The sequence below is a fragment of the Echinops telfairi genome, unplaced genomic scaffold (assembly GCF_000313985.2).
Source record: "Echinops telfairi isolate 266 unplaced genomic scaffold, ASM31398v2 ScPeMD7_7468;HRSCAF=8506_0, whole genome shotgun sequence".
Classification (NCBI taxonomy): domain Eukaryota; kingdom Metazoa; phylum Chordata; class Mammalia; order Afrosoricida; family Tenrecidae; genus Echinops; species Echinops telfairi.
Window position 1 is genome coordinate 87,731,911 of NW_022111369.1, and position 11,995 is coordinate 87,743,905.

Sequence of the window (11,995 nt, forward strand, 5' to 3'; positions counted from 1 at the left end):
AGATTGATTTGTTCTTCTTTCAGTCTATGGTATATTTATTATTCCTCATCAACACCATAATTCACAGGTAGTAATTCTTCCGTTTCCTTTATTCATTGTCCTTTGCTTGCATAGGAAGCTATTAAAAATTCCATAGGTTTTCTTTTTATTACTTTAATGATATTTTTTGTAGCACATTTACCCAATGCAAAATAGTATTTGATTTCCTATCTGATGCTTCCTTGGGCATTGATGATGGATTCCAGTAAAATAAAATTCTTGAAAACTTGACTTCTGTTTATCATGATGTTGCTTATTGATCCAGTTTTGAGGATTAAAAAATGTATTATAATATTAGGCTCATGATAATCGTGCACTTTATAAACTAATAAAGTATTTTACACAATTTAATAATAGTAACCTAGCAAAATATACAAATATCTTAATCTAAAGTATTGTTAATTAAGTTGCTGCAATTTAAAAATTGATGTGAATTGAAGATATGTGTAATGCATACAAAACAGATAAAAATGTTTCCTTATTTAATTCATTTTCTATGTGTCCTTTCTGCTTGTCCTTTCAGTAGTGCATGAAGCTGTCAATATTTTTCTCCAGAACCACAATTAAAATACATCAATTCTTCTAATGTCTTTCTTATTCAATGCCCAACTTTCACATGCATATGATGCAATGGAGACTATCATGGCTTGAGTCAGCCACATCTTAGACTGTAGAGAAACAATCTTGCTTTTCAGTACTCCGAAGAGGTCTTGTACAGCAGATTTACCTAACATGATATGTCTTTTGATCTCTTGACTGCTGCTTCCATGAGTATTATTTGTGGATTCATGGAAGACAAAATCTTGACAACTTCAATCTTTTTCCGACTTAACATGATGTTACCTATTGGTCCAATTCTGAGGACATTGTTTTTCCTTACATTGATTTTAATTGACACTGAAGGCTACAATCCTTGATCTTCATAAGCAAGTTCTTCAATTCCTCCTTACTTTTAGCTGACAAAGTGTGTCATCTGCATACCACATGTTGCTCATAAGCCTTCCTCCAGTCCTGAGTCTGTACTCTTCTTCATACAATCCAGCTTCTCTGGTGATTTGCTCAGCATATAGATTATGTATGAATGGATGTAAGCCTGATTCACACCTTCCCTGATTTAAAACCATGCACTATTCTGTTCCCTTGTTTGGTTTACACAACTGCTTCTTGATCTATGTACAAATTCTAAATGAGTACAATGAAGTCTTCTGGAATTCCCATTCTCCTCAAGGTTACCCACAGTTTATTATGATCCTCACTATCTAATAGCTTTGCACAGTCAATGAAACAGAAGCAAACAACTTTCTGGTATTCTGTGTTTTGAGCTAAGATCCCTCTGACATAAGCAGTGCTATCCTTTGTTGAATGTTCTCTTCTGAATCAGGCCTGGATTCTGCTAGTTCACTGCAACTATGCCACTGTCACCTTTGTTGGATGATCTTAAGTACATTTTTACTCATGTGAGATTTCCATGACATTATTCTATAGTTTGAGCATGTTGGGTGTCATCTTTCTCTAGAATGTGCACAAATATGAATCACTTCCTCTCAGTTGATGAGGTAGTCAGCTGCCAAACTTCCAAATAGTTTCTGAAACATTTCAATGGACATTCTGTCAATTTCTGAAGCCTTGGTTTTGGCTAATGCATTCAGCGAAGGCTGCACTTCTTCCTTCAGCACACTGGTTTTTGCTCATATGTTACCTCCTGAAATAATGGACTGTCCACTAGTTCTTTCCGTTTTTTTCTTATACAGTGACTGTTTATTCTTTCCATCTTCTCTTGATACTTACAACATCATTCAATATTTTGCCTATAGAATCATTTAGAATTGCAATTTGAGACTTGAATTTTTCTTCAGTTCTTTCAGTTTCAGATTTGCTAATCATGCTCTTCCCTTTGAGTTTTCTAATTCAAGCACCTTGTATATTTTACTATAATACTATTTAAATCCTTGACTTCATCCTTTCTTCCATTTGCTTTATTCTATAATTTAAAAGAAATTTCAGAGTCTCTTCTGACAACCACTTTGATCTGTTCTTTCTTTCCTGTCATTTTAATGACCTTTCGGTTTCTGGAAGAATGGCGGTCTTGATGTCCTCTCACAGTCCACCAGGTCTTCTGTCATCGGTGTTCAACGCATTGAATCTGTTCTTGGGATGCTCTCGAAATTCAGGTAGGATAAGCTCAACAACGTCTTATGATTCCTGTGGACTTATTTTCATGTTCTTCAAATATTGGTGGTCTGTTCCAAAATCTTCCCTGTCTGGTTTAAGCTGCTTATTGTGAGCTTCTCCATCACATCTTCCCATATATCTAGTCAACTTGATTTCTGAGTATTCCACCTGGGAAAGTTGCCTATTTGCCATGAGCAAGTCATTGGTTTTGCAAAATTCTGCCATGCTATCTCCAGGTTCTATCCCCCATCCATATTTTCCAACGACTGTTCCTTCCTTTTTGTTCCCAACTTTTGCATTTCAATCAACAATAATTAACAATGCATCTCAATAGCATGTTTGATCAATTTCCAACTGAAATCATTGCAGAAATATTCAATTTCTTCTTCAATAATTCTACTGGAAAAACATTGAATGATATAGGAAGAATCAGAAGAGGATGGAAAGAATGCACAGAATCGCTGTAAAAAAGAATAGTTAATATTCCACCATTTCAAGTGATAATGTATGAGCAAGAATAAATGGTGCTAAAGGAAGACGTTCAAACTGCATTGAAAGCATTAGCCAAAAACAAGTCTCCGTGAAGTCAGGGAATAGCATTTGCTAATGTTTCTACTAGCTGTTGCAGCACGGGAAACCCTCATTGCTCTGTGCCAGGAACTATGGAAGATAGCTAGTTGACCAACTGACTTGTAACCAAAGAAAGATGACCCAGCAGAATGCTCAAATCATAGAACAATATCCTTGCTATCACATGCAAATAAAATACTGCCGAAGATCTTCCCGCATTGGTCTCAGGAGTACTTTGACAGGGGAGCTGCAAGAAGTTCAGGTCAGATTGAAAAGAGGACACGAGACAAAGGGTATCATTTAGGATGTCACATGGATCTTGGTTGGAAGCAGAGGCTATCATAAAGATGTTTATTGTGTTTCATTGACTATGCAAAGACATCGGATTGTGTGGATCATGACAAACTATGGAAAATCCTAAGAATGGGGATTCAAGATCACTTTGTGTGCTCCTGTGGAATAAGTACATGGATCAAGGGGCAGTTGTATGCACAGAATAAGGGAATTCTACATGATTTAAAATCAGTAAAGATGTGTGACAGGGTTGTGTCCACTCACTTTATATTTATGCAATATATTCTGAGCAAATCATCAGAGAAGTGGCGTATACAAAGAAAAATGTGGCATTAGGATTGAAGGGTGGTTTATTAATAACCTGTGAAATACAAATGACACAATCTTTCTTGCTGAATGTAAGGATGATTAGAAGCACTTGCTCTTGAAGCCACAGGATTGAAGCCTTAATCGTGCATTACAACTCAATGTAAAGAAGACCAAACTTCTCACAAGTGGACCAGTAGCTAAATGGTTTTGATAAGTGGGAAATTGATAAACATCTTGATTACTGGTGAACAGGTTAAAGTTATCATGGTTTTTGTCTTGCTTGAAAACACAATCAATGCTCATGGAAGTAGCAGCCAAGAGATCAAAAGAAGAGTTACACTAGGCAAATTTTCTGAATGAGGCCTCTTTAACTCTTACTGCCAGAGTCCGTGCTGACTCATGGTGACCACTGCGGTCTCTGAGACTTTGTGACTGAGACAGGAATAACGTGCCTGGTCCTGCTCCTGTGGGGCTGCCGGTGGTTTCCTTCTCCAATCCTGCAGATGCCAGTCCAACATATTGAAAATCAAAATGATACTTTTAGAACTAATGTGTGCCAGCTCAAAGTCATAGTAGTTGCAATTTCCTTATGCCATGTGAAAAATGAACATTGTAATACACAAGGCCTAAAGGAATTAACATATTTGAATTTTGGTGCTGGAGAAAACTACTGAAAGAACCGAGGGCTTCTAAAAGGACACACCTATCTGTCTTGCAAGACGTATGGCCAGAATGCACCCAGAAGGCAAGGCAGGACTTCCCCTAACATCCTTTTGACACTTTCTCAGGCATGAACAGTCCCTGGAGCAGGATACCATATTTAGTAAGGTATCCGGCAGTGAAAAGAGGAAAGCCCTTAAGAAGATGGATTGACACTTCGATGACAGCAATGGCCTCAAACACAGGAATCATTGTGAGAAGGGTGCAGGACCAGGCAGTGCTTCATTCTGTTGTACAGAAGGTCAGTTTTAGTGACCAACTGGCTGGCACCTAACAACAACAAAGCCACCCCCCAAAGTCACACTTCAGTCAATTAGCATGTGGCTCACGCAGTGCACAGTAACAGCCTTGGGGAATGACTCCTAAGAATAATAGACTGTTGGAGTCCAAACAGCTAAGAGCTAACCAAAAGCAACGTGGAGAAGAGTGGACACACAGGAAAACTCCAAATAATTCAACAGGGAAAGTAGAGTGGAAATGTGAAGAATGTCGACACATTCCAGGGATATCAACCAATGTTATGGCAAAAGAACATTTTTTTGATTGTTGAATTTCATCTTAAACAAAACACAATAAGTTTCCAGAACGAGAGAGCCGGAGGGAGAGCTGGAACAAAAGAGAGGGGCAGTGAGGGAGACTGGAGTTCTAGATGATCATAAAAATGACGGGAATCGATTTGAACACTCTCTAATAAACAATGAGAGAGAATCAAGAAATTCTGGCAATGGACACAGTTTATTAAAAATAAAGGGTCCAATACTATCTAGGATGTAAACCTATACTAAGCTAACTAAACGAATGCTTAGTTTCTGATATCAAAAAAGGGATTTAGAGGTTTTGTTGTGAGTTGTTTCTTTTTATCCCAGTCATTTCTAGAAGTTCATGACCAACGATACAGGTTTTCAGATTGATGTTACCAAGCTTTCTAGAGACTGTTTCCCTCTTGTTGATTTCCTAGTATACACTTTCAGTTCAGATATGAGTTGAGAGCAAATGAATAAAAGTATTTACTAGAACTTATATGTATATCTATTACAACATGTGCATATTAATATCACCAGTTTGCTAATGTGATCGCACTGTTTAATTTCTTTTAAAAATGGTAGGGTTTGGTGGTGCTTCTGCATCAATCTTACATATGGTTTCATTCTGCCAATTAAGTCTAATGATGGGAACTTGCTGTTCCATCCCTTCCGAAATTGGTAATTTTTCAACTAAATTAACATAGAAACATAAATATTTATTTAAAGTATCTTTAGCATATTTCTTTTCCTACAGGTTATTTAATAAACTCCAGACTAAAGATACCTGAAATGAGTCAGTGTGTTGATGGCTGTTTCTATATGTATATATTATAAAAGATACATATATAAGTGCATTAAACTTTTTGAATATAATTTTTCTAACTGCATGCAAATTAACATCATTGTTTCAAATGATGACATTAGAAAAATACTCCACAAATTGCACAGCTGTGTGTACTGAGAAAGAGCACATCACGTGGCTGCTCGGGAGATGTCTGTACTTCCCTCTGCTAACCAGCAGACCTTCACCCTTGCGATAGGCCCATGTAGACAGCAACGTAGCATGATATTCGCTTTCAAAAGGCTTATTGAAAATTGGTCATGATGTTGCTCAATTTCAGGTTAGAAAGAAACTCAGGAATGATAATCCTGTTTTCATACAGACAGAGCTTAACTAAAATGGTCATTGCTGTTGTTAAGTGTCATGCGATCAGTTATGACTCATAGTGACCTAATGTCATGACAGAGCAAAATTATTTCCAGTTATGCACAGTATTCATATTCATACCTATCTATTCATAATCTCGCTGTTTTAGACTTTTGTCAATCCATGTAATTAAAGGTTTTCCTATTCACACGGACCTTCAAATTTGTCAGCCATGAGGCCTTTACCAGGTATTGATCTCTCCTGATAATGTGACCAAAGTATATGAGACAAAATCTCACCATACATATTTCTAAAGGCATTCTGTCTGTAACTCCTTCAAGATAAATGTGTTTGTTCTTCTAGAAATCCATACCACCTTCAATATTCCTTGGCAATGCCATAACGGGAGAGCATCGATTCTCCAGTCTTTCACATGCACTTGAGATGGCTGAAAGTGCCATCGCTTGGGTTGGTAGCACCTTCGTCCTCAGGTGAAAGCCTTGCTTTTGAACACTTTCAAGAGATATTGTGCAGCAGGTCTTCCCAGTGCAACACGTCTTTGGTTTTCTCCTCCATAAGTGTGGATCATGGATCCAAGTAAATTGATACTCTTTACAAATGTAATCTTTTCTCATTTATCATACTGTTGTCTATAGGCCTATTGGCTATAAGAATTTTGTTTTGCTTTATCCTGGTTTGTACTCCTGATTGAAGCCTGAATTTTGTTACATTCATCAGTCAATTTCATCCATTTTCCTGGCTTGCTGCAGCAAGGCTTTCTATCAGCTGTGTTTGGTTGCTAATTAGCCTTCCTGCAATGCTAATGCCATGTCCTTCTTCATATAGTACAACTTCTCAAATTATTGCTCAGCGTACATTAAATAATATTGTGAAAAGATTCAGCCCTGATACACAACTTTTCCAATTTTAAACAAAATAATATTTGTGTGTGTGTATTCAAACCACTTCCTTTTGGTCTATGTATAGGTTCTACGTGTGCACAATTAAGTGCTCTGAAATTCCTATTATTAAAAAATCATCAATATTTTCTTCAGTTGTGGATAGGGTCACTATAGGTCAGAATCATCTTGGTGGCCCCTAACAACATCAATAACAACACATCGAATATGTTTACATAGTGGATAAAACACACTTCAACATCCTTCTCATAGTCTCTACCATCAGCTAAGATCCTTCTGATATCAGCAATTCTATCCTTCATCCATGTCCTCTTCTGAGTAAAGTTTGCATTTCTGGCAGCTTCCTGTTGATGCACTACTGCAACCATTTTTTTTCAGCAAGATTTTACATGCATGTAATATTAATGATATTGCTCAATAAGCACTCTATTATATTGTTCATCTGTGTTTGTAATAGCACAGATATGGCTCCCGTCCAGTCCCTGCATCACATAGCTGTCATCCCTATTTGTTGGCATAGGGATGTGAGTGATGCTAGTGCTGCATTCGCTTGTGGAATGAATTCAATAAGCACTCCATGACGTCATGGAGCCCAGTTTTTCACTAACGTGTTCAATGCAGCCTGCACCTCTTCCTTCAAGACCTTCCGTTGTTGAAAACAAACCATCCCTTGAAATGGATTCATGTTGTCCAATTCTTTTCATACAGTCACTCCATTAATTCCTTTTGTCTTCATTTAATGTTTGCTGTGTGTTTTAATGTTTTTTGTCTCCAAGAATCTTTCAATAATTCAACTTGAGGCTTGAATTTTTTCTTCAATTTTTTTCAACTAGAGATATGCTGTGACTGTTATTCTCTTTTGGTGATGACATACCAGGTCTGTGTACCTTAACACTTTAAAGAGGTGAATTTAAACAGATTGACCAGAAACGATGCCACATCTAAAGTCTTGACATGTACTTCCATCAATATTGATTGTGGATAGAAGGAAAATTAGAAATTCTCAACAACTTCAATCTTTTCTCCATTGATCATGATGTTAACTGTAGCTCCAGTTATGAGGAATTTTTTTCCCACCTTGGGTTGTAATCCACTGTGAAGTTTTTAGTCTTTTAGTTTAATCAGCAAGTACTTCAGGGGCTCTTGGATTTCAGGAAGCAAAGTTGAACCATCTACATTTCACGGGTTGTTAATAATCTTTCTTATCATCCTGATAATCAGGAACTCATTGGGCAGCTAACCAAAAGGCCCACAGTTGGTGCTGGCAAAGAATCTGGGAATTAGTACCACGGTCTGCCAAATGCTCAAACAGAGAATGCGCCTCAGGGGCAGGGACGGGGCGACTTGGTCTCAAGGAACTCAGGCATATATAGTATCAGGAGAAAGCAATCCTTGGACGAGGACATCATCTTGGTAAAGCAGAGGGGCAGTGAGAAAGAAGAAGAGCCTCAGCAAGATGCATTAGCACAGGGGCTGCAGCAATGGACTCAGCCTAAGAACAATTGGGAGGAACGTGCTGGCCTGTGAGCACGGCCGTGCATTCTGGGATCGCTAGGGGCTCCATGAGTCAGAACCAACTCCACAGCACCTCACAAACACAAGGGAAAATATTTTTGAAGTAGAGAGTAGATTAGAAATGTTTTTCAATATAAATATATGCATGCTTTCCATAATTCTGCATGGGAAACTTCTGTTGCCATCTATATTTTTATTTTGTTTTGGTTTGGTTCAAAAGGAAAGAAACTCTTTTTCTCTCTCTTTTAAAATTTTTTCTCATTTAATTTTTTTTTACTCCTAATAATTTTAAAGACTATACACCCAGACTCCGATAACACATAAGTGGGAAACATGCAGGTGAGGTAGCCTCTGGGTCTGAATTTCAAGCTTTGTATGGTGGTTGGGTGGACTGTGGGCAGTGGCACCTGGATTTGCAGGGGCCAGGCAATTCCTGATGCTTACTTTTGGTGAGAGGGTCAGAGGGTGGGGCTTGACAGCGCAACTTTCCTCCTGCTCACCTCTTAGTCCTGCCATCACCCTCTTAGACTTAGGCACGTTGGCTGCCTGTTCCTCCTACCTCTGCAAGGAACCTCAACAGTAGAGATGGGGTTGAACAGAAACAGGCCTATTAAGGTTACAATAAGGTGTTTGCTCAATATCCCAGTCACACAATATAGTATTTCACAGAATGCATCATAGGTATTACAAACATTAATGCCTGGACTAAAGTTTACAAGGATATCTCCAAATTTAGATAATATGTACCCATGTTTTATTTGTCAAAATGCTCATGAAACAAATAGGTGAAAAGATAAAACAAGGACAAATTTATAGACTTTGAAGTTAAAATCTGGTTGTTTTATACACAAACTCTGTAAATTTAAGCCTTTCTTGCTTTTAGACTCATTAGGAAATAGACACTATGTCATTAAATTGTTTGAATACAGTGCTAGATATACATACTTGAAATAATCATTATCACATACCAAGTTCTCCCTAACTGCTAGAATACTTTTGCAGCTCATCTTTCCTTATTATCTCATGTCTGAAGAGTCTGTATGCCTGCCTAATCATATTATGCCTAAAGATCATATTGTGACTAAGTTTCTTTGAGAAAGAAGAAAATATTTCCAAATGTATATAATGTTCCATGTAAATAAAAACTTTCGGTGTGATTAAATGTCAGCAGATAAAAATGTGTTTACTTAGCTGAGTTATCAAGTAATAATTTCAGACTTTTAAGAATCAAGGATATTCTTTGTAGAGATAGAAAATTCTTTGACTTTAGAGAAATCCGGTAGTGATTCAATAGCTAATTTCCTAATCACCTTTGCTGCTATGAGCATTACTTAAACAATATTCAGTTATTATTAAAATATGGCTTTATATGTAATTAATACAGCTTGAAGTACTGATGACCAAATGAATATTTCTTTATGTACTATGTCCATTTTAAATATTAAATATATAATCCTATATGTGACTTAAGAAAATGTGATATTATTATTTTAAAAGATGTATAATAACTTAAATTATATTTTATTTAATTAAAATGTAATTAAACTGTGCTTTGCAGAACCTCATAATAAATATCTTCCAGCCCTATTTATTTGTTCACCATTGAGGAAAATGTAAAATGTTTTCATAGATATACACATTTCTTCATGCAGATATATTGAAAATGCACTGCCAATTATCTTGGTTGCCATCTTGTTCTTTTATGAATGACTCATTCTGGACTCTTGTGATATGAAGCAGGTGCAGCAAAATGTCTAATCAGGCGAACACTAAATATTAAGGCTGAGAAAAAGTAATGTAGGAACCCTGGCACAGGGTCTTGCATTTCATTACCATTTTAGTTGAGGAATATTGGGATATTTCAAAGGAAAGAAAAATTACTTTGGCAAACCCACATCTCTACCATTTGCAAAGCACTGGGAAGGTGCTATCATAAAGAATATACTGTAATATTTCTAAGTAACTTCCTCTTAGATCAGAAACACACACACACACACACACACCACAATTTCATTAGGACAAAGTGCAACGGTTTGAGACAAACCAAAAAGGACAGATATGAAACCAAGTCAAACTCATTCCCATCACGTTCATTTGGATTCCTGGTGACATTACCAACAAGGGCAGAACGTCACCCTTTATGGGTTTCTGAGGCTTTAAATCTTTAAGGGAGTAGAAAAACAGAAGATGTGAGTAAAATACTGTTAAAATTTTATTTGCAGCTATAAAAAGAGAGACAAAAATCAAAATATCACTAAATTACAGAGGATGTTGTATGTACCCAAGCAAATTAATTCAACCATCACTATGCCAATATTGATTTCTATGGCATATCAATAAGAAAATAAAAATTGAAGTGAAGCAAAAAACACTTACAAAAATATTTATTATATTTTCTAATGACTTGATATATACTTTACATTTAATAAACTGGTTGTTATATTTAGTTATAGGATATATTTTTTATATGGTTCAAATTCCAACTTTTCATTTAGGTGTATCTTTTATTCACAAGATATTTTTCTTTTTCAGTTTTCTTTTTATTCTTAATATCACAACCTTGTCTTAAAATTAAGAAATTATACTGGTGTTTTTTTAACTTTAAAATTTTATTACGATAACATATATGCAACAAACCTTTGGTAATTTCTGCCAAGATGGAGTATAAACTTCTGTGACACTAATTGTATTTAACACGAACTACAATTGTCATTATTCAATTCCAAACATTGTCATCACTGCAAACAATAAGCCTATACCCTTAAACAAGAAATAATTGTTTCCCTACTCCCTAGCATCTGTAACCACTGATACATAGTTTTTGCCTAGGTACTTTATTCATAAAAGTGAGATTATACTCTCACTTAAGAAGTCCTAGTGAAGCTGCTCAGGAAACATTCATCTGTTAACAAGCAGGCTAGCAACACTAACTCAGCAGCCCTTACAAGGGAGAGAAATGAGGCTCACTGCTTTCATAACAATGAACAGCCTTGACAATCCTACAGGGCTGCTCTGTAAGGAATGGTCCTTGTGAGGTGCACTGAGTTTGGCTTTATGGTTTGCTCTCTGATGCTTTTCTCTCTACCTAATGTTTTAATAATTCTTTCATGGCATATTTTGCAACACAATATTCTTTACAATTAATAATAATCTATTGTATGGATAGATCAAATTTTGTTTATTAAAGTCACCTGAGGATGCACATTTGGATGGCAACTGTTGCTAGATCTTTTGAGTAATGCTGAAGGATTCTGCAATGAAAATCGGTGTAGGATATGTCAGTAAGCTACAAGAAAATGTGTAGATAGATATGCAGACTGAAGAGTATGCAAGGCAGAGTGGAAATATAAGTTTGAAAGAGAATATTTTTACTTGTGGTGCAATGATATCCATAAATGTATTGGAGTACACAAAAGACAATATTATGGAAAGTTCTTAGACATAACCACACACCTTGAGAAAAGGAATCACCAATTTTGCTATACAGGACAATAGTCACAAGGGACACCAATTCAATTAGCATAACACATAACATAGTCCATAAGATAATACTCTTCATCATAGATTTCCAAACCCACTTGGTTTACATCTCAACATGAAACACTTGCTGATGAAATCAAGGATTGAATCCCTCCGTGTGGATTAAAATTCAATGTAAAGAAGTTGCAATCCTCATGACTGTACCAAAAGGTAACATAATGACAAATGGACAATAGGTTGAAGTTGTCAATGACTTTGTCTTGCTTGCATACACAATTAATGCTGATGGAAACAGCAGTCAATAG